The sequence below is a fragment of the Zalophus californianus genome, chromosome 6, assembly GCF_009762305.2.
Source record: "Zalophus californianus isolate mZalCal1 chromosome 6, mZalCal1.pri.v2, whole genome shotgun sequence".
NCBI classification, from domain to species: domain Eukaryota; kingdom Metazoa; phylum Chordata; class Mammalia; order Carnivora; family Otariidae; genus Zalophus; species Zalophus californianus.
In genome coordinates, this window is record NC_045600.1 from 77,336,905 (window position 1) to 77,348,674 (window position 11,770).

Here is an 11,770-nt window from a genome sequence, read left to right on the forward strand (position 1 = left end):
TAATGTCACCACACTGAGACTTTGATACATCTGAATACACCTTTTCCCCCCAAATGTGGCATGCTAGAAAAATATGGTGCCTGATTGTCAGAGCCCATGTCATTTCCAGGAAAGTATCTTTTACCCTCCTTGTCTCTCTGAACGGTGTTTTAAATTCTCAGCATCAACCAAAAAAAGCATCCTGTTCTCAGTGACTGGCTTTGAACAAAGGGTTTCAAATAATTTCCCTGGGAAATTCAGGCTTGTCTTCACCTGTGTGGAAACTCAAATATGCCCTTAGTCTCTCATTTTACAAATCACTTAGCAAAATTTTTCAGGTGAAGAAATTCATTGATTTGAAAAAGCATTATTTTTAACTAAATAGAATCAAAGTAGTGATGCTTATTGTGGAAATGTAGCTATGAACAGGAGGAAGAATCCAATTTCGTAGCTAACTGGGGTTCCCTTGAAATCAAGATGTGGCTTATTCAATCTGCCCATTTAATCAATATTTATTAAATGCCTTCTCTGGGTAAGGCATTGTACCACGTGGAGCCAAGAATACTACAATGAGTGAGACAATGCCTGCACACCAAGAAAATGTGTACATTATGTTAGATGGTACATAAACCCCACCATCCGCCACAAAGACCTGTGTTAAGCAGCATACAAAGATATTTCGCCAAGGCGGGAAGATGTTGGAAAAAGGGAGAGAGTCCTTGTCATGGCACTTGGGCAAGGCTTCATAGTCTATGGATTTTGAGCTGAGCCTATATAGACTAATGGATTCAACAGTTCCCTCCTTCCAGTTTGGCATCATTTTGTAAATGAGTTTTAGAGGGGGACAGGATTACTGAAGGCCAGGATTCGAAGATTTAAGAAAACAACAACAGAACTGGAACTTTAGTATAAAACTGGCAAGCTTTAGTATATTGTGCTGTTTGTGAAATTAGTTTCTTTACTAATCATTGTTCAAAAAAGTGGAGCACACAGATGAAGATCCATTGTTCCCTCTTGGAATAGTGTGTTCAACAGGCAGGCATTGAATGCCCGCTACACAGCCCATGCTGTACTTCTGAGAAGGTTCCATGTAAAGTCTGAAATGAGCACACTACTGAAGGCGTCACTGAAATAGCCTTTGCAAGTGCCAAAGTGTGCGCGCGTGTGCGCGCCTGTGCACATGTTTTAAAGGGCAGCCACGTCTTTCTCTTCATGCATTGAAAGCTGGAGCAGACTTGAGAGAGAGTTCTTCCCCACTTAAACCATCTCATTTCCCATGATTGGTTGTAAAAATCTCCTGGGACTGAGAAGTTTCAAGTTTGCTTGTACGTAGAAAAAACTTTGACTGCTGAAGCCTCTTTCTAAAAATCTAACCAAACACACCAAAACTGTTAACAGAGGGGAGGGTATTATTGAAGGGCAAGAGAGCAAGGGACTTGTTACATTTCCCATTTTATATTTATGTATTAATATTTTTCCTAGAAGCATGTATTCATTTTTATAAATATCAGAAAGGAGGAAAACAATCTAATTTAACATCCTCTTGCTTAAAGTCTGGCATGTTTTTGTCTTGCTTACCCAACTGGGGGTTTCTACATAATAACCTCCACATACTTGAAGAAAAATACTGCATCTCTGAGAGATGTTTAGGATCTTTTTCACCAGTGGTGTTACTTTCATTTTTTTAAAAAAATATTTTATTTATTTATTTGAGAGAGAGAGAATGAGAGACAGAAAGCACTAGAGGGAAGAGGGTCAGAGGGGGAAGCCGACTCCCCGCTGAGCAGGGAGCCCGATGCAGGACTTGATCCCGGGACTCCAGGATCATGACCTGAGCCGAAGGCAGTTGCTTAACCAACTGAGCCACCCGGGCGCCCATTACTTTCATTGTTTTTAACGATTTCATTTATTTATTTGAGAGAGAGAGAGAAAGAGAAAGAGCACGAGCCGGGGGAGGGGCAAAGGGAGAGGGAGAGGGACTAGCAGACTCCCCACTGAGTGTGGAGCATGGCACTGGGTTCCACATGGGGCTCAATGCAGGGCTACACATGTGGCTCCATCCCAGGACCCTGAGATCATGACCTGAGCCAAAATCAGAGGCTTAACCGACTGAGCCACCCAGTGCCCCCAGTGGTGCTGTTTTTAAAACTGTCTTCATATTTGGGGCACCTGGGTGGCTCAGTCATTAAGCCTCTACCTTTGGCTCAGGTCATGATCCCAGGGTCCAGGGATCGAGCCCCGGATAGGGCTCCCTGCTTGGCGGGAAGCCTGCTTCTCCCTCTCCCACTCCCCCTGCTTGTGTTCCCTCTCTCGCTGTGTCTCTCTCTGTCAGATAAATAAATAAAATCTTTAAAAAAAAAAAACTGTCTTCATATTTGGTTAATCATCTAACTCTGCTTCAAGATACCTATGTGCAATAAAATCTCTTTTAGCCAGATTGGTATTGTATTTTAGCCAGATTGGTTAGGTATTGAGTTTCTGACACAGGAAAACAACCATTGTTTAGAGAATTAAACTCGTCTAAATACACCCACACAAAACTAGAGAGAACATAATGTCATTTCCCTTGATGCTTCAGAAGTTATTTACAGAATATTCTTATTTTGAACACAAATTCTTGTCACACACACGCGCACATCTACATATCAGACACAGAATGTTGACAGAGAATACTGAGCTAGACTAAAGTTATAACATCTTGAAAAGTTGCTTACATGAGTTAACTGTTGGCATCAGCATACCTGTTAGTTATTTATTTCTCTTAAAAATCAAGTATAGATTAGACCTCTGGTTCTAGCCAAGATAGAGCACCCTATTCCTTCCGGGTGCTCCCTGTTACCACTGTGGACATAATATATCAAACAAACATAGGAAGATTCAAAGGAGGAAAGAAGAAGGTGGACTGCCTGGTGACTCTGGGACTTGAGAAACAACATGGTGATGAGTGTAGGTTTCCTTACTGCCTCCCATATAGCCCAGGCTAGGTGCTAGAGTAGCCGCCATCCGGGAATCGCCGATAGGCATGGCTAAAGTAAGCTACAAGAAAAATCTGTTCCTTCTAGTCAGAGAAGCAACAAAGGAGTGGCCCCACCACGGAAAGCCTTTTTGGCCACCTTCCCTACTCTGGCCAAACATTAATGCCCTAATAGGAAAACTGCATCCCCCTCTCCCTAGTTTCAATGGGGCAGAATAGAGAGCTGATCATCCTCCCCACCCGCCACCCCTGCAGAATCAGGGGGTGGTGCTCCAGGTCTGCTCCGTCGTGTTTGTGGGACTGAGGGACCGATCTTCCATTTTCTGCCAGTTGGAAGCAGGTGGTGCTCCTCACCTTTCACCAGGGTGGCGTCAGCAGGGTGGCAATGAAGGTTTCTTGTGGTGGGACGCTTCTGTATTTTGGTGGCCATTTGAATCTGTGTGTGCAGCGAAATGGCCTCGCACTAAATAGACACACAGACATATACAGAAACTGGGGGAATCTGAATGTGGTTGATGGAATATATCAATGTCAATTTGCTAGTTGTGATATTGTACTCTAGTTATACAAGTTGTTATCATTGGGGGAGAACTGGATGAACGTCTATGGGATCTCTGGATTATTTTGTACAAGTGCATGTGAATCTACAATTATCTTAAACTGTAAAAGTATTAAAAATCAAGTATAAGTTGTACAAAAAATTCAGTTTTTTGAGTTTTCCAGTCAGTTTGAGTCTGAGTGAATTAGTTCTTATATCCAGGTGATCATAATTGATGAAATTTACATAGATGCACTAAATATATCACATGCCCTATATTTATAGTAGGAGTACTGGCTGGATAGGTCTGGCATGTGGAGTTAGGCACTGCTGGGCTGACGAGTTTCCAAGGTCCATGGGCATGTTGATGACTCAGGTGTCGATGACAGTAGGCAAACTACAGGGTGATGAAAGAGCCCAGCAGGAGAACTGATACCTACTTAAGGTGGAATCTGGCACAGTGAGTGGACTCAGCATGGTAGCCATTGACACCATCCCAAATGAAACTACTCCAGGAGCAGGTGAACACTTTGAACCAAAAAGCCTATTTTGCAAACAAAGAGAGCTGCCCCACACCACTTGGCACCTGAAGGCCTCAGCTGGGAGCACACGGTAACAGAACAGAAGGTAAAGGATGGGAAGTTAGTTTCCTGCTCTGGTCCAGATCCACAGCTGAACAGCGACCGAGGCTTAGCCTGAGACGCAGCACCAGAAGGTGGCTATGAGGCCTGGCTGTTGGCAGCCAGGAGGAAGCGGCAAAGGCTGTGCAAATGACAGCCAGAGTGAATGGGGCATGGCAGTGGCCAGAGTAGCACAGTCCATACTTTACGTTGAGTGTCTGTAAGATGTCCCCCAGGGACTCTTGGAAATGCCAGAGGTGGGAACCTCAAAAAGATAGGAGCGTGTGAACGCAGGGAACAGTGATAACTCAGTTTTACAGATAGGGGTTATCAAGCAAACACAAATCTAGGCCAGTTGTTCTCAACCTTGGCCACACATGGGGCTGGGGTATGGGAGAGACAGCGTTGGAGTATGGGGCCTGCCAAAAAAGAGTGACCCTGGTGAACAGTCCAGGCCGTCAGCTGAGACCCACAATAAGCTCCACCTTAGCAGGTAAGAGAGATGGACAGTAATCAGACTTTGAGTCAGCTCAGTCCCAAGATAGTGTAAAGTGATTGGTCTTAACCTGTCTGCCAAAATCAAAAGGAAATAGCCTCTGGAGGAATTTAACATCCTACAGAGCTTTAAGTTATCTCTGCAGTTTTTTATATACCACGTCTGGTACATACATATACATAAGGGAGTACTTGGCAAGACCATGTAATTGTGGAAAACCCACAAGAAAAAAATGGGCAATGGAAGGAGACCATCGGGAGATCTGGATACTGAACTTATCTGACCTACATGTTAGATATGTTTTTAAAAAACTCAAGAAAATAAGCGGCAAAATAGAAAATTTCATCAAGGAATTGGAATCTTTTTAAAAAGAATCATATGAAATTTTAAAGCTAAACATATAACAAATTAATAACTCAATAGATGATTTTATGAGCAGATTGACACAGAGAGGATCAGTGAGTTTTAGGGTAGGTTAGTAGAATATATTCAGATTAAAGCAAAGAGGACGAAAGAATACATGGCTGGTTTAACATTTAAAATTCAGTTCAGGGGCGCCTGGGTAGCTCAGACGTTAAGTGTCTGTCTTTGGCTCAGGTCATGATCCCAGGGTCCTGGGATCAAGCCCCATATCAGGCTCCCTGCTCAGCGGGAAGCCTGCTTCTCCCTCTCCCACTCCCCCTGCTTGTGTTCCCTCTCTCTCAAATATATAAAATCTTTAATAAAAAAATAAAATTCAGTTCATATAATTCAGCACATTAACAGAACATAGCAGAATGATCGTATGATCTGTCCAATATGCGGAAAACACATTCGATAAAAGTTAACGTCTATTCATAATAAAAACTCTTAGCAAACTAGAAATAGAAGGAAAATCCTTAATCTAATAAGGAGTATCTACAATAAATCTACAACATTATATTTTATCTCTTGTTCCCTGAGATTGTGAGGAAGACACAGACGTCAGCTTTCATCACTTCTATTTTACATTACCCCAGTGCTCCTCAACAGTGCAGGAAATATAAATAAAAGGTATAAGAATTGGAAAGGAAGAAACAAAGCTGTCATTAATAGTGAGTGTAAAAAATTCAAAAGGATTTATAGCCAAACTATTCAATTTAATAAGTGAATATAACAAAGTGAATTAAGGGACAAAATACAAGTTAACTTTATCTTTATGTGCTAACAATAAACAAGTGAACAGATAACATTTGAAATATACCATCTAAAATAGCACCAGAAAACATCCGTACCTAGGATTAAATCCAACTAAAGATACATAAGACCACCACAGATAAAACTACAAAATATTAGTGCGATAAGTTAAAGAAGACCTAAGTAAATGGAGAGACACGTCATGTTTATGAGTCAGAAGATTCAACATTATAACAGTCAGTTCAACCTAAACTGATTTTTAGATTTAATGCAATCCCCTCCAATTACTAGCAGTGCGTGTGTGTACAGAAATGCTTATTCTAAAATTATACAGAAATGCAAAGAGCCGAGAATGGCTAAGATAACCTTAAAGAACAACAAAGCTGAAGGACATACACTACTGGATAGCAAGAGTTATGATAAAGCCAAGATAATAGAGTGCTGCATTTGTGCAACTTTAGGCAAATAGTTCAGAAACTGACCCACACATAAATGTATAATTGATTTTGACAAATGCTAACTTGAACAATACTGAGGAAGTGATGATCTTCTTAATAAATGGTTCTGGATCAGTCGGATAATCATATGAAGAAAATGATGAATCTTGACCTCATCTCACACCATATGCAAATTTCAATTCTAAGCAAATTGTAGATCTAAATGAGTGAGTTGAAAGAATTAAGTTCTTAGAATATAACACAGGATAATATATTGATTACTTTGGAATAGGCAAAGATTTTTCTTTTTTTAAGATTTTTAATTTATTTATTTGAGATAGAGAAAGCAGAGAGAGAACACACATGAGTGGGGCGGCGGGAAGAAGGCTCAATCTCTGGATCCTGGGATCATGACCTGAGCTGAAGGCAGACACTTAACCGACTGACCCACCCAGGCGCCCCTAGGCAAAGATTTCTTAAACAGAAAACACTAACTATACAGAAATAACAAGAACTTCGCTTCAACAAAGAGTCTATTAGGGGAGAAAACACTGGGGAGAAAATATTTGCAATACATACATCCCACAAAGGGCTTAGATTCAGACTATATAAAGAATTCCTATAAATCAAGAAAAAGACAGACAAGCCAATATAAAAATGGACAAAAGACTTAGAGAGGCACTACACAAAAGAGGATATCCAAGCAGCCAATCAACATTTGAAAGTACACTCAGTCTCAATAGCAACAGGAAAAGCAAATTAAAATTAAAATGAGCTGGGGTGCCTGGGTGGCACAATCAGTTAACCCTCCGACTTCTGGTTTTGGCTCAGGTGGTGATCTCAGGATGCTGAGATCAGCCCCTTGTGGAGCCCCACATTGGGCTCCACACTCAGCAGGGAGTCTACTTGAGACTCCCTCTCCCTCCACCCCTCCCTGCCACACTCTCTCTCTTTCTCTAAAATAAATAAAAATAAAACTTAAAAAAATAAAATAAAAATTAAATTAAAATGAGCTGCCATCACAGAGAAGTAGGATGACTAAAATTTAAAAGACCGACAATACCAAATGTAGTGAAGGAAGTGACTGACGTATTAACATAACATTTGCCTTGCTGTTCTCTATCCCTTGACTTCAGAATTTTACCTCTTTAGCCAGATAACCCTACCAATTTAATCTCCAAGACTATTTCTTTCTCTCTCCCTCTTTCTCTCTCTCTCTCTGCCCAGAATATCATCTCTAATCTTTCCTGCCAAATCATGTTTCTCCTTTTCTTCTAATCTCTGTCGGCATTCCCCTTTAAAAAATCTTTCCAGTCCAACACCAAGCCAACTTGACTTCCAAAGCAAGAATAAAGTCCTTCCTGTGCCTTCATCCCCAGCCAGTTCCTGCTCTCCCCAACTCCCATCTTCTAAGCAGATACAGGTTGCTTGTTCTATGTATATGGAGATCATAAACACGTGAGCTTCAGTCAGGTGTCTTTAATATCCTTTCGGTGCTTACCCTTTCTCTCCTTTTGAAATTTAGGCTTCCAAAGGCCAGGAACCATAGTGTATATCTCCCCCACAGCCTACTAATGAGTGACAATATTGAGTGTGTAAAGCTAAGAAAAGTGAAATGTCTTTAAGAACTTTATCTTACCCATTTTTAAAAGGAACGATTATTCTATATTTTGATTATTAAGAGTGTTTGCATGCAAAAAACAAACAAAAACAAAAACCTAGGAATTTGGCCCTGAGAACCAAAGGATTATATATTTTCTGAGCAATGAACTGAGGGAGAATTCTCATCCTGTGACAAATTCTGTTGTTACATTGAAAAAAAAATTAAGGTCCCTGTAAACTGTGGAAAGGAAAGAAAGAGATACATAGCTTCTGCTGTGGGCTTAGGGTGCCGGGCTTAGGGTGCTTACATATAACACCTTGTCGATACAACGGAAAAAAATGTAACCTTGGCCAAAAAAGGAGGGAAACTTTGCCAGTGTATCAGAGACCTATGCTGGACTTATCACTCTGCCCTGCCTTCACACTCAGATTCCGATCCTGTGCTGATTTATGGATTTTTCTCTAGTAGAAAATAGGATGTGAGTCTCACCTACCCAAGTGAATTTGAGATACTTGATTTAGAAAATACACGGAAACAGGATAAAGAGCAACCAACTCACAAACTTCTTTTCATTAAAGTGTCAGTCAGCAAGTCTTCAAAACTGATGTTTTGTATTTCATATAAATGAAAAGAAAATCAGATGACACAAGGCCAGGAAAATAAACACCATGCTTATAATTAGAAGCTCTTTCCAGAGATCTGATCACGTCCATGTGTGATAGGATAGAGTGTGAACATTTCATGAGGCACCAGGAGGATAAAAAAAAAAATCCTCTCTTCAAGGAAAAAGCCCACATGATCAGGACAGCCTGCTACCCAACTGTGCTGCCGTAGGTCCTGGAGTGTCCTGGAGTGTCCTGGAGTGGCAGGGAGGGTCTCTGCAAATATTTGTGTTGTTCCCTTCTCCCCAGATCTGTTCAGCTAATTAGAGACTCCTTTGGGATTATCAAGATATTTATTTTTCCCTCTACCCCAGTGAGGGTAAGCTTATTGTATTATTAACGCACCTATTCTCAATTACTTAAATTAGGTTTTCTGCAATTTGATCATCCAAAGCAAAGATTTAGATTGGAACCAAAGCCAGTTGGTCGTTTTGCCTGGCTTGAGCTGGAGGCATGATGAAAGAAGGGGCTCTGGTGCCATTGCTATTTCTCAGTGTCTAGTTTTAGAAGAAAGCGACAGAGAAGAGTACAACCTAGCACAGGAGAGGCATACTTAGAAGACTACTGAGGAATTTGACGGTGGAGAGGAAATTTACAAAGGGGAAAAACATGTATTATTCTTGTCAAGTGTCTTTATGCAAGTGACTGTTAACTGTCCTGTCGCCATAGCAAGAACTCTGCAGTGGAGAGACCACACCTCCTAATATTCATTTGAAGAAAGTATAAAACACTATCCCCAAGGCCTTTGTCCAGTCTGTGTTGAATGGAGAAAGATATTACAACAGGCTGCAGTGATCAGCGAAGGCTTCCCTCTAGACGAGGTAGTATTTGGTCTTAAGGTCTGAGTAGAGTGCACCAGGAGGACAGGAAAGAGAATGGCATCCCAAACAAGAGGCACAGAAAAAGGAAAGCCACAGAGTTGTGAATGGTCAAGATGCTTTCAATGGAAGCTAATGAAAGTAGCCTGGCTGAAGCAGAGACATTCAGGGATATTAAATACACGTATTATTAAATACATTTAACAGTTTAATTAAAAAGAGAGAGATGCATTCCAATGGTACACTTCTTTATCAGAAACTTGTTTTTCAACCAGAGGTAATGTTAATACCAAAAGTATAAGGGTAAATCTAAGCCACCAGAACTATCATTATTATTTTTAAAGATTTTATTTGTTTATTTGAAAGAGAGCAAGAGCAAGCAGGGGGAGGGAGGGGGACAAGTAAGCAGAGTCTGCACTGAGCACGGAGCCTGATGCGGGGCTCGATCTCAGGACCCCAAGGGTCATGACTTTGAGCCGAAATCAAGAGTCGGACACCTCACAGACAGAGCCACCCAGGTGCCCCTATCATTATGATTATTAAATGCAATATCCATGTGATTCAGAAAAAGCCCCCACCCTGGATGAACCCACCATCCACATTGTCTAGGCTTATATCCCAGCAAATGAAAACTTACAGAGACATCTTACCCCATGGAGCAACAGCTCCTAGTCATCTTTCTATGTTTCTCTAGTCCGTTCAGAATTTTATTCTCCACTTTTCCATCGTCTTTGAACCTTCAGTTAACTTCCACTCTTTTTTTTTTTTTTTAAACTTCCACTCTTGAGACAGAGCTGTGAAAAGGAATTTTAGAAATGGAGGTGTAGGATGAATCCTGGTCACTACCAGGGGTTTGAAATGAGATATCTCTGGCAACGTTTTCTAGCATCATTTTTTAGGACTTCACTTGTCTTTTCCTTTCCTGAATTTCTCCTTCCATACTTTACACATACTAATTCCAGGGTTTTCTTCTTTGACTTATCTACTCTCTCACAATGGATTTGTAGCGTTTATAGACCCCTGTGGTATAAATACTCTCACCATGGCCGATTTCAAGCTACCACTAGCTTGAAATAGTTAACAGCCAACCCGACAGGCTGGGAGCCGGTTCTAGCTCTGAGGGCTCCCTGAGGTGTGCTGTGCTTCCTTCTTGTTCCTCACACAGCTCTTCCCGTGGGCCTCTACTCTCTGGCCTTTGTAGGGATTTTGTGCTTGACAATAGGGTGACAAAAGCCAGGATCAGCTAGCTGTCTGAGTGTCCTTCAATCACTCACCTTAGACCTATGGGCTGCTAAACCACATATTCTCCTGTTCCACACGTTAGGGCTCACCTCTCATGAAGTTCCATATTCTAGCAAGACTTAGGGAAGCACAACAAGCATCAAAAACCCTCTTCCCTCTTCAACAAAATTCTGGTTTCTTAGCATTCCTGGTTCCTGGGCATAGTTCTTTTGTATGCTTGACAAGAGGCAACTCCCCTCTCTTATGTACTCCCCTTCAATGCTTGATAAACATCAGTGTGTATGCAAATACCTGGATATCTTGTTAAAATGCAGATCTGAATTCAGGAGTGAGGTGGGCTCCGAGAGTGAATTTTTAACAAGTTCAGAGACCATGTGTATGCTGCTAGTCCAACGACTACACTTTGAGATCAGACTTGATACCCTCTAAGGCCATTCCCAACTCTGGTTGGAGAATGAGGTTGCTCACCCCAGGGGGAGTCTTGATTCTCTGCCTGTTGGGCAGGGCTTTTCATCTGCACTCAACAGTTCCCAGGACTCCAGGGGTCTCTCCCAGCCTCTCAGGTCTGCGACCCCACTGCCCTCATCTTTTGTCATATCTTGACTCTGTTCTCAACTGCATCCCATCCTGGCAGTCAGTATCCTCTGCTCTTCACATGGTCATCTTCAAAGCATCTCTCCTGCCCACCCGTTCTTTCCCAGCAACTCACCTCCCTTCCCAGCTCATCCTCACTTCCCAGGCTAACACTCCCTGCCTCCAGGTCCCCAATCTAGTTTCAGCAGTGCACTTAACACGTGTGCATTTTTAATTTGGTCTCTTTATGTGGTATTGTTTTTCCATTTGTGTTCCCATGCACACAATGTCTATTTACACCCTCTCTTGAGACTTCAAGAATAGACGTCATGACTTTTCTCTCTCTTTCCCTCTTCTCCAGGTCACATAGGTCACCCCAGGGAAACGACATTCACAAGTATCAACGAGTGTCTTCTGGTGTCTCATCTTCCCTATTCCTCTCTAAGTCCTTCCTTGACCAGTGACGCACCTTTCTCTATGTTGCAACCTTCTTTTTCCTCTGTCCTGTAATATCATATAGACCCAAACCATCTCAGCTTCGTCATATGAGGGAGCATAGAGTTAAGAGTCTAGACATTGGGGTAACAAGGTCCTGCCTTGTTACCACTTTCGCCTTTTATTAGATATACAAGCTCAGGTAGGTGATTTTGCCTGTCTAAAATTGTTTCTTTGT